At 33.2% G+C, this 6,637-nt stretch overlaps 1 long non-coding RNA gene across 1 annotated transcript; it reads left to right on the top strand.

Annotated features, from left to right (window-relative positions):
- The first annotated feature begins 3,242 nt into the window (after positions 1-3,242).
- On the top strand, positions 3,243-3,963 carry LOC149417779 (uncharacterized). Its single transcript, XR_016303101.1, has 2 exons — positions 3,243-3,293; positions 3,856-3,963. It is a non-coding gene; the product is annotated as an uncharacterized LOC149417779 (long non-coding RNA).
- The last annotated feature ends 2,674 nt before the right edge of the window (positions 3,964-6,637 follow it).

Below are 6,637 nucleotides of genomic sequence, written 5' to 3'. Positions count from 1 at the left end.
ACGAATATATTTACTTATTTTGGCACAACCACTGTTTTATTTGATATGTTCATGTTCCTTTTATCTTTAAAGATACACCGTATTTATTTTAATAGATTATTGTAAGTGAAACTTATTCTACGACGCAAATAAAGATATTTACAATTAGGTACCTATCTAACCTACCTGAGTTGCGACACCCTAGTCACTTTACGTTTGCTTTCGTCTGACTCATGTAAACAAATCGACAACATTTTTAAAATTATGGTAATTGATGTTCTTAAGAACAATTGATCCCTTGCCATTGAGGTAATATAAACTCAATGGCCCTTACCCGGAATAATGTTATGGACAATGGTAATGACTACAATTTTAGGCCTGTGGCAGCAAGATATTGGTTTGTGGAAGAATGTTATACATGATGTCTGTCAAAGTCACGCAGCGTGGTCTAATTCATGGCAATACAGGGGGTAAACGAACATCTTATTTTCAAACTGGAAAGCTATCAACGCCAATAAGCTGATGGATATGGGACAGCAGTATTTATCCCGAAAAAATATTTAATCCTACTTTTTAACTGTAGATCTCACGGTAATATCTTGAAGGCAAATCGTTTGACTTAGCCATATTGTTATTTGCTGCATCAATGACATGTGTGAATTTTGTTAGATGAGTATGTTGGTTTATATAAGGCTATCCTGAGGGAATTAGGGAAAAAAGCATTTTGTGAAATAATGTTTTTCGAGATATATGCAAATTTTTTTCACAATTTCAGCATCAATTCTTGTCGTAAATTCTAAATTAATAGCCTTTCTTCACCACTTTTTATTTAAAGCGCTTAAGAATTTTATTTTTTATATTATGCCTATTGCATTTCGAATATAAAATGTAATGAAACATAACTGGATTCGTTTTTTCATATATATTTGAACTAGAATATTGTTGGATACAACGTTATTCCGGGCAAGGGCTCAGTTGAAAAAAAAAACATTATTTCGTGGATAAAATGTTAGATTTCGGCTAAGCTTAGCTAGGATCATTAAATGTATCCATCTAGGAGTTGGTATATCAGTTGCTATTATTTGTGGTCGCTAAGTATATGAATCCTCGTTCAAATTTAAGCTGGCTGATTCTCAAATGTGCTGATTTTTTTAGATTATTGTGTTCCTGAGACGACTAAACGAATTGCTTTTTGAGTATTGAAAAATATTTTGCTGACTTGGGCAGGCCCGTCTAAAGTCGTGAAGGGGCCCGTGGGAACATTGAGTCTGGGGGACCCATTTGAAAGCCAAAAAACTATACAGTAAAAAAGGGGTTTCTATAATTTTATTGAAGGGGTTCGTGCAAGACAGGGCTATGCCACCAAAACCTGATTTAGGGACATGTGAGCATAGAAAAGTTTAAAATAAAAATGAAAGTTCAAAATACAGCTATTATTATTTTGAACTGATTCACTATTTATTATTCTAATTTTCTCAATAATCTCATAGCCTCTGAAACAATGGAATCCCCGATTGGATTAAGTAACGAATGCGAAGGGAGTGGACATTTAGTGATAACTCTTACAAAAACACGGAAAAGCGCCACAGGCGATTTTTCTTCTAGTGTCTTCGTCCAAAGCTTGTACTTATCGACGGAGTTTTTATGTTTTATCAAACATGTTTTGGTCAACTGTAATATTTGGTCACTGTCAGTCATTCAATGTTTTTTATGTATTACCTTTATGATAGTTTGCTGTTTAATTTCCACATTACCGATTTGTTGTTGTTGACAGTTTGTTGCTCTTCCTTAAGCAATTATAACCATTACCATTATATTATTATATATAATTATACCGTATTTTGTAATGGATTGGCAAATTGCATAATATATCATTTTCATTTGTTTTAATTAAAATACGTTTCTTATGTTCAGGAAAATATGTATTGTTTTGTGGAATTTATTTGTGGTGTGTTTAATATGATTATTAACTTGATGTCATTGTCTATTATGATTCCTAGATATTTTATTTGGTCTGTATTTTATAGAGAAGGGCAATCGCAGATGTAAGTGTCTATGCATTCATGTGTTTTTATGATTTTTGTCTTATTTTTTGGCTGTCCTCTGTTTTTTTTTTTAATACTGTACGTTGTGAATTTTTTTCGATGTGTTTAGTGTAAGTAAGTTTGTGTCTAACCACGTTTTCACTAACGTGATTCCTATTTCCTCTATATTTTACACCTTAGTCCAATCTTTAGATTTGAATTGTAAAACTGTATCGTCCGCATAACTAACAATTTATCTGTAGTTTTTCATGTTGCATAGATCACTTATGTAAATAGTAAATAAGACGGACCATAGTATGCTTCCTTGTGGAATATAAAGATAAATAGAAGGAAATTCTTTCGTATATACTTCAATTGAAATCTTTTATTTTAGTACATGTGGTTGATTCGTATCACCTGGTTCTTCATGGGGCGTTGCATTTAAAAAAATATTGTTAACTTAACAAACAATACATTTCATGGATTTTTGCATTCTAAAAGTTGTAATAGGAAAATCATAAAAAGATAAGGTCGCTTTTAAGATTTGAACTCAGGACCTTGCAGGGGCCATGCTCTACCACTGAGTTAATCGGATATTATTATATTTCTATTTCTTTTGTTCATATTTAACTGCATCACACTTCGACCAACATTATCTTCGTTTTGTTAAAGTTAACGACGTTTAGTACCAAGACGTCCATAGAAATGTGTACATATTTACTTGTAGATAGGATTGACCGTGAAAGGAACCCTTAATTCAATTTCATACTTTAAAAATCATGATGGCATTTTGATATTCAAAACCGGTTGTCTTCAACCAAATATAAGTATTGTATTGTAATATTTTTATATGGCTTCAACTACACAAAGATATTAGAATACAAGTATTGCATTGTATTATTTTAAATACTGCTTCAACTAACCAAAGATATTTCTGGAAATTTCTACAGTTTTCTATTTCACGATTTTAAAAAAATCACTATCATCTCTATTAATCACTTTATAAATATAGAATGTATTATGTTATGATTTTTGTTCAGTTTGTAACCTTATTCCAAAAATTGAAAGGTTGGTGGCACTCATTATTATTCTTTTGAAATTCATCAATCATCGAATATTCTTATCGAATCCGCATCCATAATAATTTAACCTTATCGTAGGTGATACTATTATAAATAATGATTCACCGCTACTAGAAGCTAGAGGTAATATAAAGCCTGTATTCAATATTATCACGCTAGTGTTGATAAACCTTGCTCGCTTTTGGTGTCATTTGCTGATCAACTTACGGTAAGAGTTTTATCATTATTTGTTAGTAATAACTTTGTGAATTTTGCTGATTCACGATATTTTATCTTTTTTTTATAAAATAGAAGTTAAAAGATATAATTTTGTGTACGTCTAATTTTGTACTTCTTTACCTGAAGAAAGAGGTAGCGCAACACGGGATAATACACCAAAAATAAATCACTATAAATAATATCTGTTTTCGTTTATTTACAAATACAGCATTATTATTATTTGCTTACTGTTTCGAAGTTCAAATAGGTAAGTGTGACCATTTTTACGCACAACAGCAGCTGTATTCTATTGTCACTAACTAACAACAGCTGTCTTCCATTGTCACTAAACAACAGCTGTCTTCCATTGTCACTAACAAATTGCCTTTTTGATTTAAATTTCAATTACATATGGATTTTTAGAAAATATTCATTTAAACAACAAATCAATAATTCTTCTCTTCCTCGTGCTTGAAGTAATTGCATTCTTTACCACATCGTTCAAAAAGCCACAACCCTTATTTGCGTTTTGTTTTTAATCAATAGATTTAATTTCAAAATTTTAAATTCAGAACAAGATGAGTCATCACGGATACTGCGGACCTCCACACCACGGACCCCCTCATCATGGACCACCTCACCACGGACCCCCTCACCACGGACCACCTCAACACTGTCCACCCCCCCACTGCCCACCTCAACACTGCCCACCCCCCCACTGCCCACCCCCCCACTGCCCACCACACCATGGACCACTCCACGGCATAATGCCGCACATTGATATTCATCTGGGTGGACCTGGTCATCATCACGGACCACCCCATCACGGTCACCATGGACATCACGGACATCACGGACATCATTAGTATCATCACTAAAGAACACAGCAAGCGCGTACCACTACATCAAGGAATGCCTCTACATAATTCACCCAACATGACCTCTGGACATCTCTTCAGACCAGCCCATTATGGTCTCTATTGCCACAATGGATACCGATGACATCATTGAGAAAGGCAGTCAGCAATGATTCGCCTCGTGGTGATCTACTTCACATGGGCCAACCTTACAACAAACGGCCGAACATTTATATCAGCTCCACGGACCACCAACACAATCACAATGCACAATGGACACTATTAAGGAAGCAGAGCAAGTTCATCACTCTAGAGATGATTTTATACGATTCGTGGATAACACGAAAGTTACAATAATCGCAAGGATTTTCCACATGTTTTCATTGAATACAACAATTTATTTTCAATGAAATATATATTTAAAAATAATAAATTTACCCACCTTTGTTATAAAATAAACACGTATCTTTCAAGCTCACTGTTTTATTTCGTGTTTCCCAATCATTTTATCTTTAACGATTATTCGCGTTATCACCAGATAAACCGCAATAAACAAACATTGAACATACTATTTAAAGGTGCCCCCAAAGATTGTCACAAAGCAAATTAATTTTGCATATCAGCTAAATAAGATCAAGTATAATGTGGCTTATAGATGCCTGAAAACATTAGACTTAGTCGTCGTTAATTTTTTTCGTGTACCTGTTTTCCTAAGAGTTAAGAAAGTTTGAATAAGATATATTGTACTGTAAATGGTGATTTTTTTATGCAATTCTCTCGTAAGCACTAACAGTATAATATCGCACTTTATGATGTTATTAACTAAAGTTGAAACGTTGCTTGAAATTGCTTGAGCCGTGTTTGGTGACTCGATCTGAATAGCCAGGTGCTAATCTACTCCCTGTTGAAATTGTACATCGTTTAATTATAAAAATAATATTGAAAAAAACCATCCAACACACCTAATTTTTGAAGAATTAAAAAAAAAAATTTAATGATCTTGTCCAAAAAAACATAATAACTCAAATAATAAAACAAAACCAAATCACAGCTTTTTAACTGAAAATCGTACTCCTCAAAAACATATATTTCCAACACAAAAATGTAACACCACTTTTGCTCAACATCATTACATATATCTAGGGAAAAAATACTTCAACAGCCTACCCAAAAATATCAGAACAATAGAAGACGATAAACACCTACTAAACGCAATTAAAGAGAAGTTCAATGTAAAAATACCAAAATGATGAAACTATCTTTTTAAGTAATAAATTTTAACATTCATAATTACAAACATTAAATATTCTTAATCTTGATGCTCACTACTCTTCAAGACACAAGCGTTAGCTTTTATAGAAGTTGATCATTAAAAAATCAAAAGCAGTGAAAACTAATTGTATGATTTATTTTAGTTAACATTATTGATTATACTCTGTAATACTATTATACTGTAAATTGATTAATTTAATAAATATTGTATCTTTAAAAAAAAAATTCTCCGCCTTCCTATTTCCCATCTCAATTAGGGATGCCATAGTCTCACTGCCTCCAAAGTGTTGGGAGCAGTTGGAACTCTTGTGCGGTATTCACATAAAAATACATAAACAGGGGATAACATTCCAAGGTTGGCGATAAAATGTACCAAAATATATGAAAGGTGTTTCTATTTATATTTTCATCGAACTATGTAGTTTAGTGGATAGTTAAAAAAATTAAATTGAGTCTGTGAAGATCTATGATCAAATGATTATAAACAATTTCGGATGTCGCCTACATGATGTACAAAACTAAATTATGCTAAAATCCAAGCCATCATGTACACGAGGAAACGGAAGAAAACACCGAACTTCATCATCGAAATGGGAGGACATGTAATTGAATGGAGATTTGAAGTCACATGTCTGGGCCTGACTATGGACTAGCGGCTCAACTGCACGTGAAAGGCGATCGGCGCAATGAAGCCTATTTTCAACAGACGAAGCCCGCTACTTCCCAGAACCAAAATCCTCTACTCATCTACTATTGGCTTATTCTCCCGGTACTGTCTTATGCGATTCCTGTATGGAGCAGTATCTCACACACCGACCATATGAGACTTCAGTCGTTTTAAAATCTCTGCATAAAAATTACATACAATACGAGACTCTTGAAGAGACTAGACGACCGAGAACAAATACTGAATTTGTACGAATTTACACACAGACTGACTGAACATTTTTACAAATCAATGTTTTCAATATCCAACTAGGAGGAATTCCCATTTTATGACAGGCAAAATTTACATAAATTAGCAATCATATTTTGTACAATCAAAAATAGAAAAAAAGAAGAAAAGGAGTGTTTTTTTAATATATTAAATCATAATTTGAGGGTCCATTTCTCTTATGTACATCCCCATTGTGACCCTCTAGCAAAAACTGCCCTGAACTAAGGGACTGTGATGAACAATGATTGATAGTGCTGATTTATGACAATGTTTTCTTTATTAATTTTA

This window comes from Hesperophylax consimilis, chromosome 14 (assembly GCF_061612785.1).
Source record: "Hesperophylax consimilis isolate HC1 chromosome 14, BYU_Hcon_1.0, whole genome shotgun sequence".
NCBI lineage: Eukaryota > Metazoa > Arthropoda > Insecta > Trichoptera > Limnephilidae > Hesperophylax > Hesperophylax consimilis.
This window is presented reverse-complemented; position numbering and strand designations above follow the sequence as displayed.